The following is a 12302-nucleotide window of genomic DNA, read 5'->3' as shown; positions in this document are numbered from 1 at the left end:
AAAAGTAATATATACTTACCCTAGGCAGTTTGAAAATGTATAAAGTTATAAAAGAAATAAAAATCATCCTTTCCTTACCACCCAAAGACAAGTAACTACTTTGTAAATGATGGGTTATTTCCTTGCAATCCTTCCAAGAAACATAACTGTATGCACGTATGCAGTCTGGGATCAGAAGTTATATACCAACGGTATCTTGCTTTCACTGTTTATTTAATTATATTAAGATTCTTAATGACTCCATTCTATTCTACAGGCTTGCAAAAACTTTAAGATCATTCCCTTACTGGTGGATATTCAGTTTCTCAGTATCAACAACCCTGTGACAAACCTTCCTGTTAAAAAATTTGTATACATATCTGACGATTTCCTTGGGAAAAAAATCTTGCAAATGTGAGATCACAATCACAATGATATCCATATTTTAAAACCCCATACATATCAGCAAACTGCTTTTCAGAAAGGCTATACGAATCTATAATTCTTCCACCTACCTTCTTCAGAATACTATCACTTTTCCATGTAAGGGTGAAAATATTCTCCATACATACTGCTTTAATTGGCAACTCTTTAATTACTAGTGAGATTGAACTAGCTCTCATATTTATTGACCAGCATGTTTCTTCTGTGAGTTGTGATCAGTGACTGTTTTCTAATGAGGTATTAGTATGTTCTTACTAATTTTTAAATGTATATTCTATCTTAAAATATTAGCCTTCATCCATCATCTGTGACAAATACTTTTTCAATGTTATTGCCCTTTAATTTGGTTTGTCTTAAATTTCAAATTACCTAAACCTTTCTTCTGTGATTTCTCCCATTAAATATTTTGCAATAAACTTTTTATTTAGGTGTAATTTTAAATTTACAGAACAGTTTCAAAAACAGTATAGACAGTCCTCATACACACTCCACCCAGCCTTCTCTGAGGTTAACATCTTATATAACCATGGAAGATTTGTCAAAACTACAGACTTTATCTGGTTTTCCCTAGTTTTTCCATTACTGCCCTTTTTTCCTTTGATTTAGGATCCAATTCATGATAACATAATGCCATTAGTCATCATGTTTCCCTAGTCGCCTTTAGTCTGCTACATTTTCTTAGTCTGTCCTTATTTTTTAGGACCTTGAAATTTTTGAAGAGCAGTGGGTCTGGTGTTTTATAGAATATCCCTCAATTTAAGTTTATCTGATGCTTTCTCAAGATTAGACTGGGGTTACAGGTTTGGGAAAGAATATCACAGAAGTGAAGTGACCTTCTCAGCACATTTTATCAGAGGGTACACTCTCTCAATCAATATGACTTATCACTGGTGCTGTTAAACTTGAACACTTGGCCAGCCAGTATCTACCAGGTTTCTCCACTAATGAAGCTACTATTCCTCCCTTTGCAAACTCTATTCCTTGGAAATGAGTCACTAAGCCCAGACCACACTCGAGAGGAAAGAAACTGAGCTCTACTCTACTATTATGTTTTTATGTTTAAAAGAGCCTCACGATTAAGTAGGCCCTTATATTTATTATCAGTTCTGGTTTGTTTGTTTGTTTGTTTGTTTGTTTTTTCCAATGGTTTCATTTTTTTCTGGACAACAATTGATACCTCGGACTTTATCAGAAGAAAAGCTAAACATGATTTATCTCCATTCTACTCTAAATTAGGGAGACCCATAGTCTAAGAGGAGAAGAAATATGGGCAGAATCATGAGAAACTTCAAAATAATTAATCCTGAGAAAAACTGAGACTTGCACACCTCTGTTCCTATGCACAGAAACATGTGCTAAGAGTCAACTGTATTTGATCACAGACCTATTTATGCCTTAGTTTAGTTACATAATTTAATTAAATAGTACGTAAACCAAGGAAATACAAATTGCTATTCCCCTGAAACTAAAAGTTTCAGACAAAATAAAAGCCAGCTGTAAAAAAAAAGAAATTAACTGGTAAGACATGGGAGATATAACAATAGAACATTGGAAAAAGGGAGGAAGAGTAAAAATATAGAAAAGACTACAATTCCATTGCTTTAAGAATGTCTAACTTCTCCTTCCATTTAAGAAAACAGATGCTAGAACTTGTAGATGATGAATCTGTTGCCTCTGGGATAAAAGGGTTAACAATGAAATACCTGATAGTAAAAAAAAAGCTACACAACATGACTGGAGTCATGTTCAACAAAAAGATACTGGTTCCATAATAAAATATTAGTAAATTAATATACATTTGCATGTTTTAAGTTAAAATATTTGAGATGCAAATGTATCATTTTTTAATGATTTCCCCCATGTTAATCCTTTTTCCTTTATCTCCTCAACTATGAGTATCATAATAAGACTCTTAACTACAAAGAACAAACTGATGGTTACCAGAGGGGAGGGGAGTAAGGTGATTGGTTAAGTAGGTGTTGGGGATTGTTGTGATGAGCACCGGGTGTTGTCTGGGAGAGCTGAATCACTAAACTGTACATTTGAAACTAATATTACACTGTACACTAACTAACTGGAATGTAAATAAAAGTTAAAAAAAACACCAATAAAAAAATGTCAGGTGAACATACTACTTTCTCCCACTGGAGTCTCTGGAAAGTGAGTTATGGAAGCAGGTCTTTGGGCAGCAGTTCCATGACCACCTCACCCAGCTTTTCAAGCACCAGCCCAAAGCCAAGATCCACAAAGGTTAACAGCTGCTCCACTGCACTGATCCACCACAGGCCTCTACCCAGTAGTTCTGGATCCACCAGCAACAACCAACCCAGGGAACCATCAAACATTCCACCTAGAGCCCTATCAGCAAGTGCACTCATGGATTGCTTCTTGGCTATTTGATCAGGGATGGGGGAGAGGGATTGGTAAATATAATATGATTTACTCTCTTACTATTTAATGGTTATTCTTCTAAATCTCTTTGTTACTGTTCTTATATCAATATAAAATTAAAATATATTAAAATATGTCAATCTAAAGAAAAAAGGCAATTACAATATGGAAGAGAGTAGACATTTAATTTATGAATCCAGAGGACAAATAGGAAGAAGAAAGGCTGATTTTGGTTTAACATAAAGAAGAACTTTCCCTTTCAAATTAGGAAATGTACCCTAGTAGCATCACTCAAGCTGCTGAGCTTGTTTAGGATATTAAATGATTCTTTCAACATCCATTTTCTAAAAGTCTTCTACGAGTAGGCATTCAGTTGACAAAAAATATTAATACAGTTCCCTCTCTCAAGGCACTCAGGGTTCCAGCAGGAGATATAGACCTATGAGCAAATAATAAAACTTTATAATATAAATATCACAAATGCTCATACCAAAGTAATGGTTCTAGGGAGAAGGAGCTAGATGGCAGAGGCGTAGGAGACTGAGATATCATTAGGTCCCAGGAATCCAGCTAGATTATTATCAAACCATTCTGAACACCAACATATTCAACAGGAGATAGAAGAGAGGAAGAGCAGCAACACCAGGAACAGAAAATCCACCACTTTCCAGAAGACAGGATGTAGAAAGAAGTCAATCCTAAATGATGGGACCATAGACCTCGGCAGGGAGGGTCCGGCTCCTGGCAAGTAAGAGAGCAGCACAGCATCAAATTGGAACTTTTAGAAGTCTGGACATCACTCCAAAGGCTAAGCAAGGGGTGGAGCCCTCGCTGGGTCAGTGTCGTCTCAGGACCCACGGGATCATGGAAAGACACGGGTGTCTGAGTGTGGTAGAGGTCCCAGGTAATGGAGCATGGTAAATGCCGGCAGAGACAAAGCTGAGCAGTGGGCTCTCAGCTCGGGATTAATTTAAACAATGATCCAAGGCACAGATGTACCACTGCTTTTCAAGCAGGGACCCCACAAGCAGCAGATCCAAGGAAGGGAGACCCCCTCCTTCCTCCTCCAAAAAGACCAGTGCAGGAGAGTGCTGCAGGAATCTCCAAATGGGTTTGGAAACTCTAAATGGGGCCATTCGCCTGAGATAAAAATACTCAGTCACAGGCCGGGTGAGCTCAGAATGCAGCGGAGACCAGGGAGATGGGAGGGATTGACTGCTTTACTTTGAGGGCGCACTGAGGAGTGGGGAACCTGAGTTCTCAGCTCCTACAGAGCCAGAGATTGGGAGGCTTCCATCTTCATTCTATCCTCCAAAGTTGTACAAGGAACAAAAGTTGTACAGAGAACAAAAGCTCCTGAGAGCAAATCCAAGCAGATTACTTAGCCTGGCCCCTGGTAAGGACAGTGCAATTCCAACTCCGGCGAAGACATTTGAGAATCACTACAACAGGCCCCTACCCCATAAGATGAGCAAGAACACCTAGCCAAGACCAAGTTCACTGCTCAATGAGAACTGCAGAACTCCAGACCCAGGGGAAAGCAACACATAGAATTCATGGTTTTTTGCCCAAGATCCTTTAGTCTTTCAAAGTTAAATTTTTTAAATTTTTTTTTCTTATTCTACTTTTTAAATTTTCCACTTTCCTACTTTAATGTTTTTTAACTATTTCATCTTATGAACACCTTTTCAAAAACATCTTTTAATTTTCATTGTTATATTCATATTTTATCCCTTCATTGTATTTAACCTCATTTCTTGTATACATATAGGTCTTTTTTTCCTTAGCATTTTGGCATACAGCTTCTTCTAATAGATCAAAATATACCCTAAATCAAGTGCATGGATTTGTTCTATTCTCCACCCTGATCACATTATTTCCTCCTTTTTTTTTTTTTTTTTTTTTTAACCAACTTCTTATCTTATCAATTCCTTTCTAAAAATCTTTTTTAGGGGTGCCTGGGTGGCTCAGTGGGTTAAAGCCTCTGCCTTCAGCTCAGGTCATGATCCCAGGGTTCTGGGATCAAGACCCCCAATCGGGCTCTCTGCTCAGCAGGGACACTGCTTCCCTTCATCTCTTTCTGCCTGCATCTCTGCCTACTTGTGATCTCTGTCAAATAAATAAATAAAATCTTTAAAAAAAAATGTTTTAAAATATTTTTAAATTTTCATCTTTACACTCATATTCCATGCCTTTATCATGTTTGCCCTTCTTTTTGTAGATATATAAGTTTTTCTTTATTTAAAATATTACGAGGTAGTTACTTCTAAGAGACCAAATACAGCCAAAATCAAGTGTGCAGCTCTGTTCTATTTGCCTAATATTTATATTAGAGTCTAATATAAATTATATTTATATTATATTAATACTTAATATAATAAATATTAACATTTAAATTTTAAAACAAAAATAAAATATTTAATTTTAATAATTAATATATTAGATTATGTTAATGTTAATATAAATATTAATATAATATTTACATTAAATTTATATGGGTGTGTGTATATACATACATATATAAAATACACACACACACACACACACACACACATATATTTTTTGTTTGTTTCCTTTCTTTCCCCCTTTCTTCTCCCTCCAGTTTCAGGTCTCTTCTGATTTGGTTAATGTATGTTTTTCTGGGGTTGTTGTTACCCTCCTAGTATTCTGTTCTCTCATTCATTCATCTACTCTTATCTGGATAAAATGACAAGGCAGAAAAACTCACCACGGGGCACCTGGGTGGCTCAGTGGGTTAAGTCTCTGCCTTCAGCTCAGGTCACGATCTCAGGGTCCTGGGAACGAGCCCCGCATCGGGCTCTCTGCTCAGCAGTAAGCCTGCTTCCTCCCCTCTCTCTGCCTGCCTCTCTGCCTACTTGTGATCTCTCTCTCTGTCAAATAAATAAGTAAAAATAAAAAATTAAAATTAAAAAAAAATATCACCACAAAAAAAAAAAAAGAACAATAGGCAGTACCAACAGCTAGGGACCTAATTAATACAGACATTAGTAAGATGTCAGAAATAGAGTTCAGAATGATGATTATCAAGGTGCTAGCTGGGCTCAAAAAAGGCATGGGAGATATTAGAGAATTCCTTACTGGAAAAATAAAATCCCTTTCTGGAGAAATAAAAGAACTAAAATCTAACCAAGTTGAAATAAAAAAAGCTACTAATAAGGTGCAATAAAAAATGGATGTTTTTACTGCTAGGATAAACGAGGCAGAAGAGGGAATTAGTGATATAGAAGACCAAATAATATAGAATAAAGAAGCTGAGTAAAAGAAAAACAATTACTGGGCCACGTGGGGAGAATTCAAGAGATAAGTGATACCATATGACAAAACATTATTAGAATAATTGGGATCCCAGAGAAGAAGAGAGAGGGGGGCAGAAGTATATTAGAACAAATTATAGCAGACAATTTCCCTAATTTGGCAAAGGGAACAAGCATCGAAATCCAGAAGGCACATAGAACCCACCTCAAAATCAATAAAAATAGATCCACACCCTATCATCTAATAGTAGAATTTACAAGTCTCAGTGGCAAAGAAAATCCTGAAAGCAGCTTGGGACAAGAGGTCTGTAACATACAATGGTGAAATATTAGATTGGCAACAAACTATCCACAGAGACCTGGCAGAACAGAAAGGACTGGCATGATATATTCAGAGCACTAAATGAGAAAAATATGCAGCCAAGAATACTATAACCAGCTAGGCTGTCACTGAAAATAGAATGAGAGATAAAAATAGAATGAGAGATAAAAAATAGAATGAGAGGAAAAAGAAAACTTGAAAACACCAAACCAACCAGCCCTACAGAAAATATTAAAAGGGGTCCTCTAAGCAAATAGAGAGCGGAAAAGTAACAAACCAGAAAGAAACAGAGACAATATACAGTAACAGCACAATGGCACTCAATTCCTATCTTTTGACAGTTACCTAGAATGTAAATGGGCTAAATGCCCCAATCAAAAGACACAGGGTATCAGAATGGATTAAAAAACAAGATCCATCAATATGCTGTCTACAAGAAACTCATTCTAGATCCAAAGACACCTCCAGATTTAAAGTTTGGGGGTAGAAAATCATTTACCATTCTAATGGATATCAAAAGAAAGTTGGGGTAGCAATCCTTGTATCAGATAAATTAGATTTTAAGCCAAAGACTATAATAAGTAATGAGGAAGGACACTATATCATGATCAAAGGGTTTATCCAACAAGAAGATCTAATAATTTTAAATATCTATGCCCCTAACATGGGAGTTGCCAACTATATAAATCAATTAATAACAAAACCAAAGAAATACATCAACAATAATAAAATAATAGTAGGGGACTTTAACACCCCTCTCACTGAAATGGACAGATCATCCAAGCAAAAGATCAACAAGTAAAGAAAGGCCTTACATAACACACTGGACCAGATGGACATCACAGATCTATTCAGAACATTCCATCCCAAAGCAACAGAATACACCTTCTTCTCTAGTGCACATGGAACATTCTCCAGAATAGATCACATCCTGGGCCACAAATCAGGTACTAAAAGATTGGGATCATTCCTGCATATTTTCAGACCACAAGGCTCTGAAGCTAGAACTCAATCACAAGAGGAAAGTTGGAAAGAACTCAAATACATGGAGGCTAAAGAGCATCCTACTAAAGAATGAAGGGATCAAGCAGGTAATTAAAGAACTTTAAAAATTCATGGAGACATATGAAAATGAAAACACAACTGTTCAAAATCTTCTGGACACAGCAAACATGGTCCTGAGAGGAAAGTATATAGTGATACAAGCCTTTCTCAAGAAACAAGAAAGGTCTCAAATACAAAACTTAACTCTACACCTAAAGGAGCTGGAGAAAGAATAAAAAAGAAAGCCTAAACCCAGCAGGAGAAGACAAATCATAAAGATCAGAGCAGAAATCAATGAAATAGAAACCGAAGAACAGTAGAACAAATCAATGAAACTAGGAGCTGCTTCTTTGAAAGAATTAATAAGACTGATAAACCCATGGCCCGACATCCAAAAGAAAAGAGAAGGGATCCAAATAAAATCATGAATGAAAGAGGAGAGACCTTAACCAACACCAAAGAAATACCAACAATTATAAGAACATATTATGAGCGGGGCACCTGGCTGGCTCAGTCGGTTAAGTGGCTGCCTTCAGCTCAGGTCATGATTCCAGGATTCTGGGATCGAGCCCCATGTCGGGCTCCCTGATCAGCAGAGAGCCTATTTCTCCCTCTCCCTCTGTCTGCCTTTCTGCCTACTTTTGTTGTGTCTGTCAAATAAATAAATAAAATCTTAAAAAAAAAATATTATGAGCAACTATACACCAGGAAATTTGACAATCTGGAGGAAATGGATGCATTCCTAGAGACATATAAACTACCAAATCTGAACCAGGAAGAAATAGAAAACCTGAACAGATCCATACTCATTAAGGACACTGAAGCAGCCATCAAAAATCTCCCAACAAACGGGAGACCAGGGCTAGATGGCGTCCCAGGGGAATTCTACCAAACATTTAAAAAAGAATTAATACCTATTCTCCTGAAACGGTTCCCAAAAATCGAAATGAAAGGAAAACTTCCAAACTCATTTTATGAGGCCAGCATTACCTTGATCCCAAAACCAGACAAAGACCCACTCAAAAAGGAGAATTACAGAGCAATATCCTTGATGAACACGGAAGCAAAAATTCTCACCAAAATACTAGCCAATAGAATCCAAAATTATATTAAAAGGATTATTCACCACGACCAAGTGGGATTTATTCCTGGACTGCAAGGTTAGTTCAACATATGCAAATCAATCAATGTGATACAATACATTAATACAAGAGAAAACAACAACCATATGATCCTCTCAATAGATGCTGAAAAAGCATTTGACAAAGTACAGCATCCTTTCTTGATCAAAACTCTTCACAGTGTAGGCACACAGGGTACATACCTCAATCTCATCAAAGCCATCTATGAAAAACCCACAGCAAATACCTTTCTCAATGGGGGAAAACTGAGAGTTTTCCCCTGAGGTCAGTAACACGGCAGGGACATCCACTATCACCACTGCTATTCAACATAGCAATCAGACAACAAAAAGAAATAAAAGGCAACTGAATTGGCAAAGAAGAAGTTAAATTCTCACTCTTTGCAGATAATATGATACTCTATATCGAAAACCCAAAAGATGACTCCAAAACTGCTACAAAACTCATACAGGAATTCAGTAGAGTGTCAGGATATAAAATCAATGCACAGAAATCAGCTGCATTTCTATACACCAACAACAAGACAGAAGAAAGAGAAATCAAGGAGTCAAACCCATTTACAATCACACCCTAAACCATAAGCTACCTAGGAATAAGCCTAACCAAAGAGGCAAAGAATCTGTACTCAGAAAACTATAAAGTACTCATGAAAGAAGTTTAGGAAGACATGAAGAAATGGAACAATGTTCCATGCTCAGGGATTGGAAGAACAAATATTGTGAAAATGTCTACAGTACCTAAAGCAATCTACATATTTAATGCAATCCCTATCAAAATACCATCAATATGTTTTAAAGAAATGAAACAAATAATCTTAAAATTTATTTGGAACCAGAAAAGACCTCAAATAGCCAGACGAATGTTGAAAAAGAAAGCCAAAGTTGGTAGCATCACAATTCCAGATTTCAAGCTCTATTATAAAGCTGTAATCATCAAGACAGTATGGTACTGGCATAAAACAAACACATAGATCACTGAACAGAATAGAGAGCCCAGAAATGGACCCTCAACTCTATGGTCAACTAATCTTTGACAAAGAAGAAAAGAATGTCCAGTTGAAAAAAGACAGTCTCTTCAACAAATGATGTTGGGAAAACTGGACAGCCATATGTAAAAGAATGTAACTGGACTATTTCCTTACACCACACACAAAAATAGACTCAAAGTGGATGAAAGACCTCAATGTGAGAAAGGAATCCATCAAAATCCTTGAGGAGAACACAGGCAACAACCTCTTTGACCACAGCTGCAGCAACTTCTTCCTAGAATTGTCACCACAGGCAAGGGAAGCAAGGGCAAAAATGAACTATTGGGACTTCATCGAGATCAAAAGCTTTTGCACAGCAAAAGAAACAATCAACAAAACCAAAAAACAATTGACAGAATGGGAAAAGATATTTACAAATGACATACCAGATAAAGGGCTAGTATCCAAAATCTAGAAAGAACTTTTCAAACTCAATACACAAAGAATAAATAATCCAATCAAGAAATGGGCAGAAGACATAAACAGACATTTCAGCAAAGACGACATCCAAATGGCCAACAGAGACATGAAAAGGTGCTCGACATCCCTTGGCATCAGGGAAATATAAATCAAAACCACAATGAGATACCACCTCACACCAGTCAGAATGGCTAAAATTAACAAGTCAGGGAACAACAGATGTTGACAAGGATGTGGAGAAAGGGGAACCCTCCTACATTGTTGGTGGGAACACAAGCTGGAGCAGCCACCTTGGAAAACAGTATGGAGGTTCCTCAAAAAGTTGAAAATAGAACTACCCTAGGAACCAGCAATTGCACTACTGGGTATTTACTCTAATGATAGAAATGTAGTGATCCAAAGGGGCATATGCACCTAAATATTTATAGCTGCAATGTCAGCAAATAGCCAAACTATGGAAAGAACCTAGATGTCCATCAACTGATGAATGGATAAAGAAGATATGGTATACACACACACACACACACACACAGGAATACTATGCAGCCATCAAAACATGAAATCTTGCCATTCGCAACTACGTGGATAGAACTAGAGGGTATCATGCTACGTGAAATAAGTCAATCAGAGAAAGATAATTATCATATAATCTCTCTGATATGAGGAATTTGAGGGGCAGGGAAGGGGGCCAAGGTGGGGTAGGGAGGGAAAATGTGGGACAGGATGGGGGGGGGGACAAACCATGGGAGACTCTTAGTCTTATGAAACAAAATGAGGGTTGCTTGCAGGGGGTGGGAGTGTAGGAATAGGGTGGTTGGGTTACGGACTTCGGGGAGGGTATGTGCTATGGTGAGTGCTGTGAAATGTGTAAGACTGATGATTAACAGACCTGTACCCCAGGGGCAAATAATACATTATATGTTAATAAAATTAAAAAAAAAAAAAGTGATGTTTCTAAGTTCACAGGGAGTTGGGAGAGGGAACAGCTTAAACACCCTTGAAAATTTAATGAAAGCTTTTGTCCTTTCTTCAGATATATATTCCCACGTGCATACAACATCTACATATTACTTTAGGAGATTCATGGATTCACAAAACCAACCCACAGATTCAGGGCAATAAACACAACATGCTAGGGGAGTAGAGTGTACCTGGATTTCAGAGAAGAATACCTGCGCTGACCTTTGAAAGATAAATAGTTCTTCAGGCAATAAAAGGAATTAAGGCTATCACGGATGAGCACCGTAACTGTTTAACTTATAACTGTATGCCCCATGTCTAGCACAGTACCTGACTCAGTGTAAGTTCTTAAATACATGTTAAAGGAATGAACAAGCACGTATGGATAACTATAACCTGATAACTATAGGCCCCTTTGTTGAGTCTGTTATACACTGGGATAAAAGGGTTAATAAACCTTTTCCCTTGCTGCCTGAGAATCTACTTTTGGTTTAATCAGTGAGCTCTGTTGCCCTGGAAACCAGGTAGATGGTAGGCATGAATTATATTGCTAGGCAACATCACTTATGGTAAAAATGACCCCTGACTGGTAAATTGCATCTGGACTGAAAGGAAGTATGAGTGAGCTGCAAATATCTGATAAGGGTGCCATGCTTTGGACTTGCCTGAACATGGTTCTTTGCAAGGAACCTAGAAACTATGCCAAAGAACTGTTACAAGAAATACTGGCTGCTTAGATCATGAGGCCTCTTCTCAAGGTAGCTCCTGCACCTGCTTGATTGTGGATTTGGGGCTTTATACCTGGAACTATGTCACATGGGAAGACAAGAGTCCCCTGCTACAGGACTCCTGCTGACAGAGCTCCTGATGCTGCCCTGCTGGCAAGATGGCAAAGAAATGTGGCATGTGGTAGTGTTGTGAGTCTGCATATTTCATTTATTTATTCAAGACAGAGAGAAAGAGGGAGCACAACTAAGGGGAGGGGCAGAGGAAAAAGAAGATGCAGGTTCGCTGCTCAACCTGACATGGGGCTCAATCCCAGGACCCCAGGATCGTGACCTGAACTGAAGGTAGATGCTTAACCAACTGAGCCAACCAGGCGCCCCATGAGTCTGCATATTTAACTGACTTTCACGAGACCTCTGGTGGGCACTACACACACCTTATTCCATTTACTGCTTACTACAACTTCATGAGGTAAGACTTTCTATTCCCCTGCTACAGAGGAGGAAAGATAGGCTCTGAAATGTTAAATCATCTGTGTAAGTTCACAGAGCTAGAGGTGATGAATAAAGGCA

General features: G+C 37.8%; 1 protein-coding gene across 7 annotated transcripts in view; it reads right to left on the bottom strand.

Moving 5' to 3' along the window:
- UBE3D (ubiquitin protein ligase E3D) overlaps positions 1-12302 on the bottom strand; it is a 151795-nt gene that overhangs the window by 120106 nt on the left and 19387 nt on the right. The window lies entirely within an intron of this gene.

Source organism: Mustela putorius, unplaced genomic scaffold (assembly GCF_011764305.1).
Source record: "Mustela putorius furo isolate JIRA1106 unplaced genomic scaffold, ASM1176430v1.1 tig00000166_pilon_pilon_pilon, whole genome shotgun sequence".
NCBI lineage: Eukaryota > Metazoa > Chordata > Mammalia > Carnivora > Mustelidae > Mustela > Mustela putorius.
The sequence above is the reverse complement of the archived record's forward strand: the minus strand, read 5'-3'. Positions and strand labels throughout refer to the sequence as shown.